Here is a 20,993-nt window from a genome sequence, read left to right on the forward strand (position 1 = left end):
TTAGGACATCGTCCAGAACTGCACTCTTCAGATGACTCACTGAGCCCAGAGCAGAGGAGGGGTGGGCCCAGGCTGGTCCCGTGAGGCAGAGCCAGGGCCAGAAACCAGGCGTACTCTGCTTTCGCTGCTACACACCCCATCCTCACACCCTGGGCCGCCTCAGAACCACCTGGCGAGTCACTGCAGAAGCTCAGGTAGAAAAGCAACAGCACCACAGCAGCTAGGTTGCAGGAGGAGCTTGAAGACCCTCAGCCAACGCTTCTAGAACTTTCCCCACTGGCCCCTTTATAGAAAACATCATTCCCTCATCTATCAAAAATCTTAACTCCTACAACTATAGGATCTTAGCAGTAAAAAGAAGTCAGAAGTCGAGTATCAAACAGAGGCCTGGATTTAAATGCAGCTGTGTGACGCTGCTCTCAACTGATTAATAAAATCAAGAAAACATGGGCAAAAGGTGGAAACAAACCCAGGTGTCTGTTGACAGATGAATGGAGAAACACAACGTGGTTTATTCATGCAAGGGAATATCTTTCAACCTTCAATTCTGACACATGCTACAACATGGATGAATCTTGAGGACACTGTGAAATAATGTGAAATAAGCCAGTCACAAAAGGACAAATGCAGTATGATTCCACTTACATGAGGTACCTAGAGAGTAGTCAGATTCATCGAGACAGAGAGTAGAATGGTGGTCACTGGGGCTGGGAGAAGGGATGTTTAACGGGTATGGAGACTCGGTCTTGAAAGATGAAGGATTCTGGAGACTGCTTACACAACAATGTGCATGCAGTTAACCCTTCTAAACTGTACCTTTAAAAATGGTGAAGATGGCACATTTTATGTGTATTATACCACAATTAAAATTTTTTTAAAGATGTCTTTTTTTAAATCAACAAAATGATACTTAAGCCCAGGGCTTGAAACAAGATTTAGCCAGCACGATGTTCATAATCTAAATACAGGACCCGGCACACAAGGGGTGTTCAAGTAGATATTTGTGTCTCCCATTGTCTTCATTTTTAAAATAAGAAATAAAGCTGTATTTACAACACAGAAACAGATTCGCAGACACAGGAAACACATTTATGGTTACCGAAGGGGAAAGGGGGCAGGGGGAGGGAAAAATTAGGAGTTTGGGATTAACAGATACACACTACTCTATATAAAATAGATAAGCAACAAGGACTTACTGTACAGCACAGAGAACAATATTCAATATCTTGTAATAACCTGTAATGGAAAATAATCTGGAAAATATATATAACTGAATCACTCTGCTGTACACCTGAAACTAACATGGTATTGTAAATCAACTATACTTCAATTTAAAAAAAGAAAAAAATTTAAAAAATTAAAAAAGAAAGCTGTGACCCAGACAAGTTAATAAGCACCTGGAAGAGAAACCAGAGCAGTTAGGAAACTCTGGAGTCAGAAGGTCCTGGTGCAAACCTGGTTTCTCCACTGAGTCTCCAGTGTGGCCTGAGGACAGTCACCCAGCCTCCCTGCAGGCAGCAGAACCGTCCAGAGCTCAGAGGGGACCATTCTGAGAATAAATGTGCGGAAAGTGCCTGGAACACACCTTAAGTACTCATAAATGTGAGCCTCGTTGGAATCAACAAGGCACAGTGGGGACGAATCCTACCTGGCCGATCGCCAGGCCACTGCCGTGACCCCCCCAAGCCAGCCTGCCTCTCAGGCCAACTGCCAGAACTGCAAAGATGCACCCACATCCTCGCTCCCAGAAATCATAGGCTGGCCAGGGCTCCGAAGCCTCCTTAGCCTGAGTGTATGGGGAAGGGGGCGGGGGGGGGGGGGGCATCGCCCAGGCAGCCTCTACTTCGGCTCGTTGTCCTGCCTGCTCCTGCCCTTTGCAACCCCTCTTCCCATCTGTGCAGCGAGGAAAAGGTCAGCCAGCACAGCTGTGTCCTGCTCTTCTCAGCAAAACTCCACGTTAAAGGGAAGCTGGCATCTGCCCAGAGATAACAGCGAACTGGTTTTCCCCTCGGTTAACCTGGTGGCCAAGGCCAGCCACACCTGGGCGAAGGATGCAGCCTTCGGCATCACCCGCTCTGCCAAGGCAACCAAGCCTCGCAGTTTTGCTAAATGTTCCCCCGCTCACACCCACACCCCCCCCTTACACACACACACACCCCTTTAGCCTACTCTTATCACAACAACCCAAGAAACGAGGACCAGCCAACGGCAGCACATGGCCACAGAACAAGTCAGACATGGACTCGAATCCCAGCTGTGAGCCCTGCAAAGCCTTCAGGGTCCTCACTGCAGAAAGGACACACTGCCACGTCTGGCAGCCCGACACTGCTATGGGGATCAGGGTTCGCAGATGTCCCCGTCACACATTGGGTGCCACCCCCAGTCCTGCTCCCACGGCTCCCTCCAGCCCCACTGGCTCCTCAGCAAAGAAAGGCCGTAGCAGGAGGTACGCAAGTCACCTCCACTCAGCACCCTGCGGCCAGAAGTAGGCGCACAGCCCTGCCTAATGGAGAGGAGCCGGGAAGGGAATCATTCCCGTGGCCCCGGAAGAGGAGGATCAGATCTGGGCCAGAAGCAGACGTTTCTAACTCAGACACAGTTCCCCGTCCTTTAGAGCTCACGGCTAGCGGAGGAGATGAGACACACAGACCCCCTAAGAACACGCAATGGAAAAGGCAATAACAGAAGTTCACACAAACTGCTACGGGAGCAAAGAAGACTCCGCTCACTCCGCCTGGGAGCCCGCGGTGGAGGGTCCCGCTATCAGGGAGGGTTTCTCTGCGGTGGTGACAGCTGAACCCCGCCAGGAACAACACCGGACTTTCCCAAGGAAGGGGGCAGAGGGTAGTCACTGAGCAGTAAACTCCAGCCCGGCCTTGAGGGACACTTGCAAGCTCCTGCCTTTTCAATTCTCCAGAAGAGCTTCAGGTTCCCCCACAACTAGATTATAATCTACTCACTCAGGGCGGGCCTACCTGACACCGTAGCTGCCAGAAGCAGAGTCACCAGGACCACGGAGATGGAACTGAGTGCCAGCCAGGACACCGGGGTCCCAGGAGAGGCAGCACGTGGACGTGCAGGCAAGACAGGTCTAGGTTCAAATCCCAGCTCTGCTACATGTCTCGGGGGCTACCATGATGCTGCACGTGGGCTTGATATCGCAAAATACAAATTCTTGTTAGAAGAGCTGTGTCTTCATCAATACAACAACAACTCTATTGACAAAGAAGGGGCAGTCCAGCAACACAATGGTCAAAATTGCTATAAGGAGTAAAAACTGTCAAAACTATAATCATTGATGTTACTATTAGAGAGCTAAGATGTACTGAGTGCTTATTATGTGCAGGTTTTACCTGAAGAATCTCACTTAATCCTTACTAATTCTACAAGATATTACTATTATTGTTACCCTATTTTATAGATGAGAAAACAGGCACAGACGTCAACTGAGTTACCCGGGATCGTGTGAATGTGAGAACAGAAAGAAGATTCCCTCCACACTGGGCCTCCGCAGGGTGGCACATGGAAACACAGCAGCCGACAGATTAGGGTTCAAGTCTCAGGTCTCCCACTCAACAGCTGTTTGACCTTGGGCATGTCATCCCTTCAAGTCGTTTGTTTTCCTGGTTTTTTGTTTGTTGGTTTGTTTTTGTTTTGGCTTAAGACAAATGTATCATCTTAGAGTTCTGAAGGTTTTAAGTCCCAAACGGGTTTCACTGGGCTTATAGAGCTTCCTCATTTCTAAAGTGAAGAATAATATAGCCTCCCTGGGTAACTGAGACAATTAACATAAAGCAACATGAATCAAGTCCTTGACGCAAAGTAAACTCCCATAATGTCGCTGTCCTTCCTTTCAGCAGTTTGGGCATCTCTGCCCTCTGGGCTTGCTGCACACCTCACGACGCCTGGGCAATGCCATCCCGCCTGGACAATACCATCCTGACACGCAGGCGTCTGGGCCGGGCCTTGGACTCATTCTCGGCTCAGGTTAACTTTATTAGGACTAAAAGGGGAGGAGGAGTGCTTTTATTTTCAAAAGATTGTAAATTGTGGTTCCCTACTTTGAAGACACCAATAGCAACCTGGAATTCTTCTGTAGCCAAACAAACTGGCATGTTCACATCAGATTTCAGTTTTACCTGAATGAAGAGTAAATATGTGAAATCCCACATTTGTTAATCTGGCAAAACAAATCCCTCCCGTGTTTCCTGGTGACCGTGAAGCATAGAGAGGTGTGTGATTGGCTCCAATTACGTCTTCAGGGAAGGCTGGGCTTCCCTTTCTTCTTCCACTGACCGACAATGGCTCATGACAGAATCTGCCCAGATGGACCTTATCTAAAAGGGGCAAAGAGGAGAAGGCTGGGAGCGACCCTGCAGACCACTGATGATTATTAAGGTCCCTTCCAGGTTTAAGGGCTCTGATTTACCTCAATAATCCCTACCTGTGCCTACAATTGAACTAGGTCTCAGGGAGGCATATTTTCAGGAGGGTTACCATGAAGATGCAATAAAGTGCTACACTGAGTACACATTAAATATCCCAAAGCACAATACACATAACAAGTACATGTATGATAAAGATAAGAGGGGAAGTAGAGAAACCAATGCTGGCTTCATGTTACTAGGGAAAGCTACACCAGCAAAGTGCCTCGGGATACAGAGCATCAAAGCCTTCCTTTACTTGCTTCAGAAACACATGTCCACATACATGTTTCTAGACAAGACTGAGAGCTCCTTGAGGGTAGGAACGGTGCCTTGTTCACCACACTATCCCCAGCACTGTGGAAAGTGAGATGAGACTCAAATGCTGGATGGATGGATGGATTGGTGGATGGATAGATAGATTGGTGGGTGGATGGATGGATGGATGGATGGATGGATGGATGGATGGATGGACGGACAAACAGACAAAGCGATGAAAAAGATGGGGATGGTTTGGGAAGCTGCATGACTGCTTATAGACAGCAACAGGAAGAACAATTTGGATTTAACTGGTCAATCAAAGCCCTCAAAACAAGGCTTTCCCCAGAGCCCTGTGGTCACATCTCTCCTTTTCCTTTTTACCAAAACCCAAAGCACTCATGACCTGTGGTCACCTGTATTTGGACTGTGCTCCTGACGTGGTCTCATCCCTCCAGCCTCTCTCTCTCACTCTCTTTCCATGTGCCTTTACCAATCACCTTTACCCCAGTTCTGCCCCTAACCTGAATTCCTGGCCCTGCCTCAAGATCAGTTCAGTTTCTAGATAAACCACCGGCATGCATGACAGGCCCAGGGCAGCATGCAGAACACATTCAGATGAATTTTTATCGCCAAGTATGGCTGACCTCTACGGTGGAACAAAATTCAGGGACCTCTGCTTTCTCCTCTGTCACCCCAGCCCGGACACAGAGCCCACTCTCACTCACCCATCCTCGAGAAGGGAAGGTGCAGCTGGGAGCAGTCAAATCTGATCACCATGCCCACAGGCTGCAGCCACCTGTACCACCCAGCAAGATGCAGAAAATTTCAGCTCCACTTTCTCTCCTTCCCAGCCTGACCTTAAAATATTATCAGCACTACATCAAGAAGTAGGTTTTGTTTGGTTGGTTTGTTTTCATTAGTGAACATTCTGGTAAGGAATACTGGCGCCTTGTTGTTTTTTTTTTTTTTTTCAGAGTGACATCGACACAACTCCACTTCAACTTTATGTTTTCAACCTAAATGAGTCATTTGGTGGGAACAGTGAGTTCGCAAGCCTGCATATGGGTTGACTCCTTTATCAAGAAGTGCAGTGGATTGTGTTTGGGGTTGAAAAACACTTAGAAGAATGAGATCCCATTTTTCATGGCAATACACATGGAAAATAGGGAGAAAAGCAGGGAGATCGTTTAAAACTCTGGGGTCGGACAGAGTTCTCCCTGGGGTAGAATACAGCTACACCACTTTCTTTCTGTAAAATCTTGGAGGTGGGAAGAGGTACTTAATCTCTAACCATTGTTAAGTCCTCTGCAGTTGTGAGGATTGATTTAAATCACTTCCTATATGTAAAGCAGTTTTTAAAATTTCAGCATATAGAAAGTACTCAATAAATGTGAGCTGTTACTATTATTTAGAGATAGTGTTGTAGGGAGCTGTCTGTCCAATATACTATTCACTAGCAGTATGTGGTTATTTAACTTTAAATTAATTAAAATTAAATTAAAAAACCAGCTCCTGAGTCACACTAACACACTTCAGGTGCTCGGTAACCACCTGTGGGTAGTGGACAGAGCAAATACAGGGGAGTTCCATCTTGCACAAAGTTCTCTTGGATGGCGATGGCACAGAAATAAAGAAAAATGGCTTGATGCTAGAGGATCTGTGTGACCTTAGGCAAGTTATGTAACCTCTCTGTGCCTCATTCCCTCATCTGTAAAATGGGGATAAGAGTAGCTACATTATTCAGTCAAGATGAGGAACATCTGCTGGGCAAGTGCTTACAATAATGCTTACGACAGTAGTAAACACTCACCAGCTGATACCCTACAATGAGGGACAGACATAGGCACAGTGAAGAATGGGTTGTTGGGAGAATTAGCAAGATTTTTATGTAAAGTACCTGCCATGAGGCCAAACACCCAGCAGACGCTCAGTTCACTCACTCGTTTTTTTCAACAAATGTTCACAAAGCACCTGCTATGTGTTAGGCATTCTTCTAGGTGCTGGAGACAGAGACATGAACAAAGCCCCTGCCCTCATGGAGCTTACAGTCTCGATAAACGGGGTGATGATGTTGACGCAACAGAAACACCAACATTTCCATTTTTACCACATATTAAATACCCCCAACAATAAAAAGGGAATGCTGTCAAATAGAAAGCCAGCTACAAAGGGGGTGCCTAATAAAAGTGAATGAATGAATGAGTGAATGAATGATGAATGAATGGAGAGAGCTGGGAGGAGGCTCAACAGATGCGTAAGTAGGGAGCTGGGCCCTGGGTGATTCAGTTAACTACCCCATGATGGGTGTGGCTAGCTCAGAAATCTACTGCCAAGCGACCCTAATAAACGATCCCAAAGCAGTCCACAAGCAGAGTTATGTATGAATGCTTAATCATCTTTAACACGAATCTTAAAGCCCAAACGACTGGGATAGAGAAGGCCTTCACATGCATGCCCTCCGGCTTCTATTCTGGGATGTGTTCTGACTCACCCTGTCAGCAGGGCCAGCTCCCTCCCCTCTGTACTACCCAGGGGGAAGAGAACCAATGGGGAAGCTGGCACCCACCTCTCCCACTGGGCAAACAGCCTTTCACTGGCTCTGGATACACAGAGCCAGCCAAGAGGGAGGCATCCCGCTGCCCAGAAAACTCCTCCTACCCAGCCCCAGACTGGCCTGCTGGCCTGAGCAGCTTAGCCTGCATGCTGGCCTGGGTTCTAGGACTCAGGAGGCAGAGCTCTCCCACAAAGAGGCAGATGGCACCACACCTCTGCATGTGTTTCTATTTCCAAACTCTAAAGCTCATTTTGGTAGGTTTGCAGCTCCCTGACACAGCTAAAAGTCGTGGGAGGGGCTGTGTGGAATCACTGGATCTTCATCTTACCAGCAGGGCAGGCCCCAGCAAGTCATTTCAAGTCCTTCAGCCTCAGCCTTGTGTAGTACGGAGAAGTAGTGTTTGCTTCACAACGCTGTTTGTGGGATTAAATGAGTTAACTTGTATTCGGTAGGAACTAGTTTAAATTCTATCTAGTATGTCAAGATGGGCAGACAAGAGGAGATGTGGTTCGAGGCCCCAGTCCTGTCTCTATCTATCAGGGCCATCTGGTCTACCTGGGCCTCGCCCACCTCCTTATCACTCAAAGGAGGGGGCCTGACTGGGTCCATGCTGCCCACCCTGCAATCTCTTGCACACGAACTTCCCAAGTTTACAACCACGTTGCTTTACATCCTGCTGAAAAGACTACAGGGCATATGGAAATTCAGTACCAGAATTCATCCCAGCAACCTCTTCCATCTGCATAACACTTACTTCCAAATGGTCACATCAGGACCAGGACGTGTGCTGATGATAGGTCTCACACATGAAAATAAATCACGAAGGATTAACATAAAAATGCTTGTCTTGAATATCACACTTCAAAACACACAGACGTGGGTGAGATCTAAGGTTCTTCCTATGCTTGATGTTCTACAGTGATTTCCGCTAAGAACTGACCTGGCCAGGAGGACAGGGCTGACCCGCGGGAAGTGATGCTCCCTGCATGGCCTAAAAGGATCTCCGTCTGTGTCTTCCCTCACCCACAGCATTCAACTCCCACCACACCACGGCTCCCTCTTGCTGTGGCCCTCCCCAACATGTCCTCAGCAGAATTACAGGCAACTTCCATTCCCATGCAAGTGGATTCTTCCCACTGGAAGCGCTTCTGTACGCTTTATAACACTCACACGTTTCATGCCCCTTTCTAGTTAACTGCCTACCCCTGGTTGGTCAACCAGAAATCACCAGACATGTCTCCTTCCATTTGTTATGTATTTTCTGCATGTCTCCTCCATGGCTGACCTTGAGGGCCTCGAAAACAAGTGGGGGGCGGCAAGGACATGAAGTCACCCCAAAACTAAAGAGGCTGCCATAAATGCTTCAACAGAATTATAAAAGATGATGCGAATTCAGAGCAGAAGTGGCTGATTCCCAAGGTAGGAAGTGGAAATAGTGGTCTCGAACTAAGCTGAAGACAAGCAGAATTTAGACAGGGAGAGGGGAGGGAGATCCCTCCGTTTAAAGTACTAATTTTTGATACACGCTCACCCCTCCAGGCCCTTCCCTTTAGACCCATTCTCTCCTTGAAGAAAATCCCAGCCCCTTGATGACCTCTTAGATTTCCTCAGCATCCTCCCACTCCTCGCCTGTCAGCTGGCTACTCTGCGCTTGTTCTGACCCTTTCCCCAGTCCCTGGGCCCTGACCCAACACTGCACTCTCCGAGTTGGCATTAAGTGTAGCAAGGCTAAAATTAGGACTGTTTCCGTAGATATCTAGACTTCTCTGTAGCAAATCTGCTCAGCTCCCAAGTGGAGAAAAATTTTTTTTTCCCATTTTGACTGCAAAGCAACTGGGGGTCTGGACAATCCAAGCCTGCGCACGTCTAGACACACCTCTGAGCCTTCCTGACCCCAAGCAGTCTCTGGACTGCACAGTGGCACCCACAGGGGCCCACAAGGGATGGCAAGCACAGGAAGCCCAGCGTGTCTGGGCCACAAGCACACACTTGCCCTCACCCCATGCTGCCTAGCAGGTCCCTCCCGGGAGGTGGGTCTACCTCCTCCCCCTTTCAGAGATGAGACAATACACATCAGGGAGGTTGAGTACCTCGCTCTCCTGCCACGGACCACACCATTCACAGTTAGTACATGGGAGACGGAGGTTCAAAGATGCCCTGAGAACCGCCCAAGGTCACCCAGCCAAGGGCAGTCATCATGACAGTGAGGACAGGGTAACAATAAGAACAGGCACAGTTAACGTTTACTGGCACTGTTTCTTTCTAGGTTCTGTGCTCCACATGGGTTCTCCCATTTCATCCTTGCTATGGGCTGAACTGTGTCCGCTCAAAGGCATGTTGAAGTCCTAACTCCCAGTGGGATCAAGTTAATGTCGAAACAGTGACATTGCAGATGCAATGAAGATGAGATCACGCTGAAAGAGAATGGGCCCTTCATCCAATATGACTGATGTCCTTATAAAAAGATACCCATGGGAAGACAGACACAGACAGGACGCCATTTGATGACAGAAGACTGGAGTGACGGGTCTACAAGCCAAGAAACGCCAAAGATTGCCAGCAAATGGCTAGATGCTAGGAAGAGGCGAGAAGGATTACCCTACAGGTTTCAGAGGGAGTAGGGCTCCGCTGATACACCTTGATTTCCAATTTCTAGCCCCCCGAAATGTGAGACAATAAATTTCTCTTGTTTGGGGCCACCCAGTTTGCGGTATTTTGTTACAGCAGCCACAGGAAACTCATACAATCCTCATCACAATTCTATGAAGACTTAGGTACTAAAAAGTCAGGTCATACACATGAGGACACTGAAGCTTAATTAAAAGCAAATACTACCAATAACAGATACCAACATGGTTCTAAGTGCTTTACACAGAGTAACTCGTTTAATCCCCACAAAAACCCTAAGCCTACAACAACCCCATGAAGCTATCCCACTTTAAGGAAGAGGAAAGTAAGGCAGAGAAAGGTAAGGCAGAGAAAGGTTAGGTAATTTGCCTGAGGTCACACCGCTTGTGAGTGGTAGAATCAGGATTCAAACCCAGACCCAGAATCTGTGCTCTTACCCACCAGAACCACCTAAAGCCAGAAGAGTATCAAATCTGGACCTGAACCTGGTTTCAAAGCCCGCATCCTTCTCTCTCAACTTTGTAGTCCGTCTGCCAAACGGAATGTTCTGTACTTAGCTGCCCCTTAAAATGCTTATCCAATGATACAAACAAATTAATCAAACGAGCAGTGGCTTGCATACATCCTGTTAGTTCAAATTAAATTTAAATTAGTTCATTTTAGCCATTAAGAGTAACCCAGGCCCATATGGACAACAGAAATCTGGAAAGGAGTAACTAGGTTATCTGGAGTCCTAAGCAGGCAGAGTGACATAAAGCTCCTCTCTTACAAAGCTTTGAGGTACTAAGTCATTTCAGTAAACATTTAATGAGCACCTACTATGTGCCAGCACTGTGTCAGGTAATGGCAGTATAAAACACACAGCACCAGCCCAGGATGGACATGGAAATGATCAAATTGCCATATAGCCTGATAAGTCTTACCTCTGAAGTCAGAGCAGAGGTGCTGTTGGAGGACTGAGGACAGGTACCTAAATCTGCCCACGTAAACAGCACATGGTTTCAGAGCAGGTGACATATGAGCTGCATCTTCAATTTCAAGCTTATTTCTTATTTTAAGGCTAATCCAACCCTACCCTGCCCCCCCCACCGCAAACACACAAAAACACACACACCTTTCTTTCTTCCCTCCTTCCTCCTTTGTTTCCTTCTCTCTGCAGCTTTTCCCTGAAATACTAGCTTTTTTTCACTGCATGAACCACACAGTTGACCAACAAGATATTTGGCAACATTCAATGTTCTTGATTACTCATCCATAATGAAGGGACCGGAGGTAATTGGTCATCTTCAGAAAAAATGCTTTTGGGGTCACAGCCTTGGATAACTAAAGTCAATAGATAACTAGTGATGGTGAATGTTAATTCAGCTAAACTATCCCTCTATTGACAGATACAGTCTATTTCTATCAACAAAGAGGAGAACACAGCCCTGGGAAAAGGGATGGGGACAGGGGTAGTGGGAGGTATGTCAGGGAGGTGGGGACCTGGGTTCCTGGGAGCCAAAGAAGAAGGAGCTAGAATAAAGATGTGTGCTGTCACCAATTTTCAGCTGGCCACTCTCCCACCCACAGGATCACACCACACACAGCAAGCTGGCACGGTCATCACGCCGCGGGCGGCTTAGCAGAAAGACTGCAGACTCTGACTTGACCCAGACCTCTGTCGCTTCCACTGTAAACGGAACACAGAGCGTCTGCCTTACGGTCGCTCCCTGAACCAGTGGGGACCTTGCAGAGCACCGAGCAGACACACAGCCCACAATAGCCACGCCTGTTATTAATGAACACAGCCTTCGCTATCACAGAACTTCACAGGCTCGCTAGGCAAACACACAGCAGCAATCATCCTATTCCTCCATCCTGCCCATCCTCACCATCGTCATCACCACCGCCGCCACCAAAGCCGCCTACAAGCTTTGGGCAAGTCATTACATCCCTGGGCCTGAGTTTCCACATCTGTGAAGCAAGTTCTCCTGGACCATGAGGGCCAGATGTGAAATGCAGGGATGGTGAGGCCGGGCCCCGCTCACGCCAGGAGCTGGCCTTGGTAAAGAGTCATGGCACGGGCCTCACTAAGTAAACAAACAAGCCTCTTCCACTAAAAATCGGATCCTTTGAACAGAAAACATGCCCACTCACCTCTGCCCTGCAATGGGGAGGCCGCCCCCCAGGAGGGCGCGGAGTTGACCGCCTCTGGCAGCCTTGATTACCTCCTGGAGCTGCCAGAATCTGGCCCCGTAGGACACGCAACCTCACGCCTGAAGCGGCCGGACTCTGGGTTTGGGTTCATTATTTCAGCACTGCCCACAAAAAGCCCTTGGATCGGCGTGAGTGTTTCTTTTTTTAACCCCTGGCATAAGCAGCGCACAACAGAGGCACGCCTCCAACAGCTTGAGCTGTCCCGGACTAACGAAGCACCGTGAGGTTCACTGGTCTGGTCTCTTCTGAATGGGGTCAAATGGTGCCCGGCTCCGGCCCCGGGGCCGGGCATCCCTGCAAAGCTCTGATACAGAAGGGCAACTCTGCAGATGTCCCGACCGAACCATCCAGCAAACCCGGCTCAGCAAGCTCGTCTCCCTCTGGCCTGAGAGGTGACAAGGCATGGCCAAGGAGCACTGGATCAGGAACAGGAAACTCTGCCACCGATCAGCTACATGGCCGACAATGGGCCTCCACCTGCCTGTCACAAATGGACCTATCTATGAAACAGAAACAGAATCACCACATAGAGAACAGACTGGTGGTTGCCAAGGGGGAGGGGGCTGGGGGAGGGATGGAGTGGGAGGTTGGGGTGAGCAGATGTGAGCTTTTATATACAGGATGGATAAACAACAAGGTCCTACTGTATAGCACAGAGAACTATATTCAATGTCCTATGATAAACCATAATGGAAAAAAGTATTTAAAAAAAGAATGTATATACATGTATAACTGAATCACTTTGCTATAGAGCAGAAATTAATACAACATTGTAAATCAACTATACTTCAATTAAAAAAAAAACAAAAAAAAACTTGTAGAGCCCCTTTTTCTATTCACACACACCCTTCACCCTCCCAAGGCTGCATCTCACATTCCTCCTCCTCCCCCTCCCACCAGGCCTAGGATCTGCTTCCTGCGAGGTCACACCCCACCCTTCTCATGTCACAAAAATCCAAGTTCAAGTCACCCACTGCACCTCCCTCCTCCTCCACCTCCACTCCTGCCCCATGCCCTCCCCTCTCACCCTCCCACCCTGACATTTCTTCCCCCATCCCTACCCCACTGTGTATTTTTTTATCTCTCTTCCTCCCCCTTTATGCCGCTCCTCTGGTCCTCTGTGTTCCTGCCTCTGCTCAGGGAACTTAAAGGAGAAAATGGTATATTATTTCCGCAGACTGCACTGTGCCGTCCTACCTTTGTCAAACCCGAAACCTCATCTTTCCTCGCTGATTTGGTCCTTTGTGAGAGTCGACATGGACACCAAGGATGGGCCACAAGAGGCACGGAGAGTCAGAAGGGCCCAGCCAGCTGGGGTGACGGGTGTACTTCCCATTAAGGACACAGAGCACAGACACAGATGAAAAAGCGGGTCTTCCCTGCTCCTAAGATGCCACCATGAAGGTCCTCACACTCAAGGTATCTCCTCTTTCAGGAGCACAGCCGACAGCCGTGGCGAGAAAAGGAGCGCCTCTAATTTGATCTGACCTCAAAACTTTTCCACAGAGAACATGACCCAAACAATAAGGCAGTGGAGATGTCGCAGCTGGAATGGGGCAATGCACTCACTGGCCATTAGTTATGTTTATTATTTTAATGGGTCATAAAATAATTAGAATTTGTCCTGTTTTTACTGGAACTATTTGGGAGAGGAGGGTTGTTCTGAAATAAATTTAATCCTCAGGCAATAAATCCTGAGTAAGCCAATAATGGCTCTGTCCACCATTTACTGGAAAGCATGCCATCAGGTAGCTCTGGGTTCAAATTCCACCTCTGCTACTTACTGGCTGTGAAACCCTGGGCCAGGAACCGACCCTGTCTGTGCCTCAGGTTCCTTGTCTGTTAACTCAGAATACTAAACCACCTAGAATACCTGTAACTGACCCTAGACACATCTTCACCATCACTATGTGAACTTCAACATGTCAGACAGTAATCTAAGTGCCTAATGTGGATTAATTCATTAACACAACAACTCTCACTAGGGACTGTTGTGATCCCATTTCACAGATGGACGGAGAAGTCGAGTAACTTGCCCAAGGTCACACAGCTGAGCAGAGGATGCAGACGTCACCCCTAGACAGTCTGGCTTCAGAGCCACACCATTCAATTGCTGCTGTTAGGCCCAGTGGCCAGCAAAGAGTAAACGGTTCAACAACTCACTCGCTAGCATTATCATAATAATATTGGCTTTATTTTGATAAACACGATTGCCTCCAGAGGGGTGGTTTTATATTGCCTTTTCGAATTAAATTTCCGTCCCAGGGGCACAGAGCCTAGTGTAATCGCTTATGTTTCTGCCTGCTCTCCACTCGCATCCTATTGGAGAGAAAGCCAGGCTCAGGGAACTGCTTGCCTGTGTGCGGCTCGATGGGTCAAGCTGCATTCTCTGGACCGAAGAGGCTGGGTGGGTGTCTCCATTCCAGAATTGTTGGCAAATCTCTCGGCGGCTGCGGCCAACTGCAGAACGACAGCCATCACCTGCCTCTCCTGACTGGGGAGTGGAGGGGGCAGAAGGCCACGACACACAGAGACAAAAGCTCCCCAGCCTGACGTACACATGCCCACCTCCGACCACTTCCAGGGGCCTGCAGGCTGGACAGAGGCTGCCCTCCCCTGCCTGCCACTCCGGCTCCATCCCGAGCCAGCGTTGACCGTTGCTGAAATCCAAGGTGCCCCAGGCAGCGGCCCCAGCCTCGCCCCCAGAGCTGACCGGCGCCTTCAGCTTGAATCTGGCAGCACAGAGCACTTCCACTGCAGCGGGAGGGAGTTGCTGGACTCTGGTTAATTGAAAGCTTCTCTCGCCAGAGCCTGAGCGCGTTTGTCAGCAGCGAGCGGAGATGGGAAGCCCGGGGGCCACGAGGAACCCCCCTGCCCCACATGCTGACGCCTCCTGCCGCCCCACCCGGGGACGGGCTCCACTAGCCAAGTCGTTCTGGCAGGTGAGGTGTGGCCTTCAGTCCCCCCGGGCCCGGGAGCCTTCAGGACAAACCCAGTGCAGCATCCCGGCAGCCACTCCCGGAAACTGCGCCGTCAGGCAATCTCAACCTGAACACCCCAACCTTGGGATCGTAGACAAAATGTCATAGAAGAAAACACGGGGGATGGTCAAGAACACGGGCTTTGGAGCACCACAGCTCTGAGCCTGAATCAGCGATCTATTCTCAAGCCATGAGACCTGGGCAAGCTGCAGAGCCTCTCGGCCTCAGTTTCTCATCTGTGCAATGGACGCAAGAACCAGGGTAGAACCCCAACCCTGGAGACCATGAGGGATGCAGGGCTGTAACAAACTAGATCCCCTACCATTCCAATCCTTAGACTTCACTAGAAAGCGTGGGCATGCAAAGGTAGTCCATGGAGTCAGAAGCCAGGATAGGAAGCACCTCTGGGAGGGCCAAGGGGGACACTGGGGTACTGGTAAGGTCCTATTTCTTGATCTGGGAGCTGGTTATACAAGTGGACTCCCCCGCATACCTGCAGTACACGACATGCTTTCTGTACTTCGTTGCTTGTAGAATATATTTACTATAATTCAATTTTTTTAATCTACTAAAAAAACAAAAAAAGCTTTGGCACGGGACGTATAAATCGGCCTCTGTCCTCAGCTCAAAGCGAGAACTCTGGATCTGAACAAACTGCTTATCTCGCCACATGGGCCCCTTCCCCCCAGGGCTTATTCACAAAGCCATCCCATAATGGCACAGTTGCACCTGCAGGCCGCCCAGTGGACTCAGAGACCATCCTATCCAGTGATGCCAGCCCATCCTCACTGACTTCCACACATGTTCACCGAGCAGCTACTGTGGACCAGGCACGGACCTAGAGGAGAAGGAAATTAAGAACGCTCCTCCTTTCAAAAGGCTTATTTTCAGGCTCCTCCAGATGACCCCTGGGGCTTCCCCACCCCACAGCCCTCTGGTGTAAACCACCCACAGTCCATGCCAAATAGAAGCCAAGAACCTTTTTAAGACTTTTATTCCCTCCAAGATTTTCTGAGGCATCCAGCACAGCAGGCCTCTGAAGACAGAGCACTGTGTCCACGTTGAGTTCCTTAACCTCTCTGGGCCTCGGTTTTCCCATTTTGAAAATGGGAGTAATGGCGACCCCTTAGGGTTCTGTGAGAGTTACATAAGACGAGTCAGTAACATGCTTAGAACAGCGCTTGGCATATAGCAAGCACTCAACGCAGTCTGGCTGCTACTGCTTTTGTGATTTCTGAGAATTCCCAGTGAGTTGTGCCTTTCCCTACATCCGTCCATGAAATTTATCTCTGTCTTCCTTTTCCATGAATACCCACTAACCCAGAGCATCCACAGTGGTCTCCACTGGTCATTTACCTTCTCAGCCCTCTCAGGAAGGGGAACCAAATAAGGAAGAGAGAGACTAAAAGAGAAGACAGATGGCGAGAGGGAGGGAAGGTGAGGGAGGGAGAGAAGGGAGGAAGAAAACTCACTTTCCCTGTAAAGCCACTTCATCTGTGGCTTTGGCTCCTCCCAACATGTCCACTATCCAATACAGTAGCCATAAGCACATGTGGCTACCCAACCCTTGAATTGTGCTATAAATATAAAATATATACCAGCTTTCAAAGACTTAGCATGAAATAAAGAATTAAAATATCTCAAGGATTTTTTAATATATTTTGGTTATACTGACCTATTATTATTAAAATTAACTTCGCCTATTCCTTTTTACCTTTTTTTTTTCACGTGGCTACTGGGAATTTTTAAATTCCATGTGTGGCCTATAGTATATTTCTGTTGGGCAGCTCTGTTCTAGCTTATCAAGGTGTCTTCCTACACAAAGGCAGTTCCCTCTTTCAAAGGAATTTTCATCCCTGTTCTTAAAATAAGTGTTTCCTCTCGATATGTAGATACCTTTTAGACCAAATTCCATGGATGTAGAAGCTAAACCTGGGAGTGATGAAGTGACCTGCAGAGGCTGACAAACTGTGGGGAAAGAATTCAACTCCGGGTCTAGCTCAATGCTGAGCTGAGCTCTTTCCAAGGCTGGATACGAATTCACCCCCATCTCCAAATCTGCTCCCTGAGATCGTGGTCTCTCCATGTCGTCACCCCAGAAAAGAATGAACAACTAACATTCAGTTACTTGCCACCAGTGGGTGGCTGTGTTTTAAATGGTAAGATTGTTTGGTACCTTGAGGGGGGGACATGGCTTAACCAGGGTGTCGGTGAGCGCTTGCAGAGGTAAGATCAGGATGTATGATAGTCCCATGCTTTTGATACCTGGCCCTAAATGTCATCTCCAGTCTCAGCTCTTTCTTACACAGGATACGCTCAAGGAACCCGGGATACTTCAGAGCTCTAATTGTTACAGGAGGGGTCATCTTGGGCCAGGTGTGCCTCACGTGAACTAAGAGTGAATCCTCTCCATACCCCATGAGACCTGGATTCTTTATGCCCATTTTACAGATGAGCAAACACACTCCCAGGAAGGCTCCATGATTTGCCCAGTCGGCCAGCTAGGAAGGTGGCAGAACTGGAATTCAATCCCAGTTCCTGTTAACAACTACGAATCCTCCCTTCATTTCACACTTCCCAGCCTTTGCTCCTGTGGTCTCCTGTGCTAGAATCCCCTCTTCCCCCAGCGAGGTCTGGCTCAGACCACCTTTCCCGTAAAGTCTAAACTGTTCTCTCCCTCTTTCGTAAAACTAATCAACTCCGTCCTTTGGTCACGGGGTATCCCGTACTTTTCACAGTGTTAGAATTCACTGCTTACATGTCTACTACCTCCATGACAGCCTGAGCGTCTTCAGAGGAGAAGCCAGGCCTTGTCCATATGTACAGTTTCAGTTCCTGGCACAGTATCAGGTACACAGGAATTACTCAATAAATATCTGTTGATTGAATGAAATAATCAACCAACCCATCTTGACACCCTGGTTTTTGTTCTGAGTCCCGTTTACCAACCAGCTTCCCTTTCCTGCATTCCCATGTTCCTCCCCACGGGCGGCTTCTCCACCAATCTGTTTGCATGGAGAGAGGCCAAATGCATCGCTTTCGACTGCAGCTTGGTAACACCGATTGTCACCTCTCCACTTTTATTAATTGCTGGGTTAACCAAGCACTCCAAATTGTGCCCACCCACGCTAACGTGAAAGCATTTCTGGATGGCCAAGAAAACAAAGTGTAAGCTGAAGCAAAAGGTATAATCTCACAGCCTTTTGGATCTTGCACAACTGCCATATATTTCAGAACCTTTGGGTCTAAGTCAGATTGGATGGAAGAATAATAGTCTTGATCAAAATCTCAGCTTCTACACAGCAGATAGGTATCAGAGTGAATTTAGGGACTTCCCTGGCGGTCCAGTGGTTAAGACTCCGTGCTTCCAATGCAGGGGCCACAGGTTCGATCCCTGGTTGGGGAACTAAGACTCTGCATGCCACACAGTGTGGCCAAAAAAGAAGAGTGAACTTTGATGTACCTCCTCATCTGAGCCCTATCACCGTCCTATGAGATAGCTGTTATTATGCCAGCTTTCAGGTAAGGAAACTGAGGCTCCACTGAGAAATATACTACACACTTGCCCAGGGTCACCCAGCTGCATGAGATGGAGCTAAGATCCAGACTCACTCATCTTCACTGCAAGAGTCATGCCGAGTCCCCGCCACCCAGGACCCGACGGTCACACTCCTGCCTCTTCCTTGTGGCCTGGCTCACCGTCCCAGACCTACCAGCCACATTCCGGTCACTTCAGTGAAGCAGGCTGCCCTCACACAATTGATGTTTTCCTTCCTCCGCCAAAGTTTAACCTAACCTTCCAGACATCACAGCCTAAGATGTTTTCATCTGAACCTTCGGCAAGATCTTGCTTTCCAATTCTGAAACAATTTTCATAGGAATGTTTTTGTTCCCTCTTAGGACACAGGTATTGGAAGCAGGTACCTCCCTGTCCCTCACTTATGCCCACAAAAATACATACCATTTTGTGGGCAGTAAACACCAAAGCAGAAGGACGGAAGGAAGAGGGAAAGATTTACTATACATGTGAATGTACTTTTTAGGCTTCTGCTTGCAAAGATTGGGTACTAGCCTTCCAAATTGTCCCCTTCTACTTTATAAGTAGCTTTTTTTTTTTTTTTTTACATTCAATTAAGATGCCACAGAGGCCACTCGGCCGACTTGTGATGACATTCCCTGACAGGCTCCCATATGGAGAGTCTAACGTTCCAGATGCCTTCCGTGTACCAGGTTTCCAGAAGCATAGTTACCAGCCCCCTGGGGCCAGAAAAGGAGTTCCGCACACGAGACGCACCACATGGCTTATGTCCAGCTCAACAAGCAAACTGCTCAAAGCCTCCAAGAGCCCAGGAGCCCCCAGGGGGTCCCTGCGCAACATCGGCAGGTGAAGTCACCTCCGGCTCTCGAATGAGCAGGCGGAGAATTGGAAGGGAAGGTGAGCGTCTGTGTGGGAAGGCTGACCTGAGCCTCACTACAAAGAGAGGAATTTGATAAACGGAAGGTCAAAACAATTAGAATTACCAAGTCTCCCAAACGTGTGTAATAAACTGACCCCTTTAAAGGGGAGAAGGGAGCTGGTTACAAAGCGCAGGTCTTGCTTTTTGAAACTGCGTTTCCCTTGCAAATGAGCTCAGCTAAGAATCACAACAAGGTTTTGTTTTGTTATTTATCCTAAAAATATAAGCCCCCAATTTAAAAAGTATTGTTGAAAGAACAGCTTCCTGGGAATTCCCTGATGGTCCTAGGACTCTGTGCTTTCACTGCTGGGGCTTGGGTTCAATCCCCGGTCAGGGTTAACTAAGATCCCACAAGCCATGCCAAGTGGCCAAAAAAAAATTTTTTTTAAGTACTGAAAGGAAATAGCAGCTTCCTCTCTCAGAACATACAGATTGCAGACCCATGGATCCCATTTTGAGAAAGACTCATCTACAGTGTTAATTTCACCGCGGTTCAGCCTGGACTGTTCGGGAAACAAGTCACAGCACATCGTTACAAGGGGTTAAAAGGCAGTGGGTGAAATCGGGGGCTGAAGTTGGGGGTCGCGCTCCTGTGCGTGGACAGGACAACACTGACCTCTGGGGCCTGTTCTCCAGGACGCTAAGCTGACGCTGCAAAAGCCCTCAGGGCCATAACAACCAGGACGGACACGGATGGACCTGGAGCAAAGTCCTCCCCAGCCCCCTTTCTGCACCAGCAACACCGCCTCTGTCCTTTGATACTCCTTGTCCTTCTGCATCAAGACAAGGGCCAATGACCTAGTGCACATGAGCCTGTGTCTAAAGCTGGCCCAGCTTCTATCCAGATCTGCCACGCCACTAGCACCCCTGCCCCCAGCAGTCAGAAAGGGCGCAGGGGACTTCCTAGCAGGGGACATTGTTAAAGCGTAGGAAAAACACCCAGAATGAAATTCCACAAGGAAAGCAGGGGTTCTCTTGTTAAACAGCAACGCTGACCCTTGTCATATAAAGTAACTAACGAGGGGTAAATAAAGCACTTTGCAAATCCAAGTTCCATACATTTCACAGAGCAATAAAAATGCACTCAGCTACCTCACTCCAGCATCGCTAGTATATTCCTGAGATTTGATCTTGTGCCAACATGTGCACATTCCCTGCTTACAGAACTGAGCTGAAATTTTGATTTTCTTCCACCCTTCTCCTGCTTTCTCTGCTAGGATTATCTTGAACTCCAGGAGCCCAAAATTATGGGGATTTCAGCAGACGGATCAAGCACTCTTTTTAATTTATCGCTCCATAATCCAATTTTCTTCACGTTGGACCACAAATCGCTCGGCTTCTTCACAAATCCCCAGGGGCCGTGAGACGTGACATACAGCTGGACGAATTATGTGGAAAATGGGAACACTTGTCACTTTGGGCCCCGGTTTCCGAATCAATAACTCAAGAAGGTCGGGTTGGAACTTCTCTAAAGACCTCCTTGGCCGCCAAC

The 20,993-nt window shown here is 48.4% G+C and overlaps 1 protein-coding gene across 3 annotated transcripts in view; it reads right to left on the reverse strand.

Moving 5' to 3' along the window:
- The window catches only part of LARGE1 (LARGE xylosyl- and glucuronyltransferase 1), a 602,997-nt gene that overhangs the window by 545,281 nt on the left and 36,723 nt on the right, over positions 1–20,993 (reverse strand). Inside the window, exon 1 of one of the 3 annotated variants that reach the window (XM_059936846.1) lies at positions 13,261–13,550. The exons of 1 other annotated variant lie outside the window; for it this stretch is intronic. The gene's annotated coding sequence lies outside the window, so the exon portion shown is untranslated. Of the gene's footprint in view, positions 1–12,003; positions 12,159–13,260; positions 13,551–20,993 lie in introns of those variants that run through there. One more of the 3 variants, XM_059936845.1, reaches the window with a different exon arrangement.

The sequence above is a fragment of the Balaenoptera ricei genome, chromosome 10 (assembly GCF_028023285.1).
Source record: "Balaenoptera ricei isolate mBalRic1 chromosome 10, mBalRic1.hap2, whole genome shotgun sequence".
NCBI classification, from domain to species: Eukaryota; Metazoa; Chordata; class Mammalia; order Artiodactyla; family Balaenopteridae; genus Balaenoptera; species Balaenoptera ricei.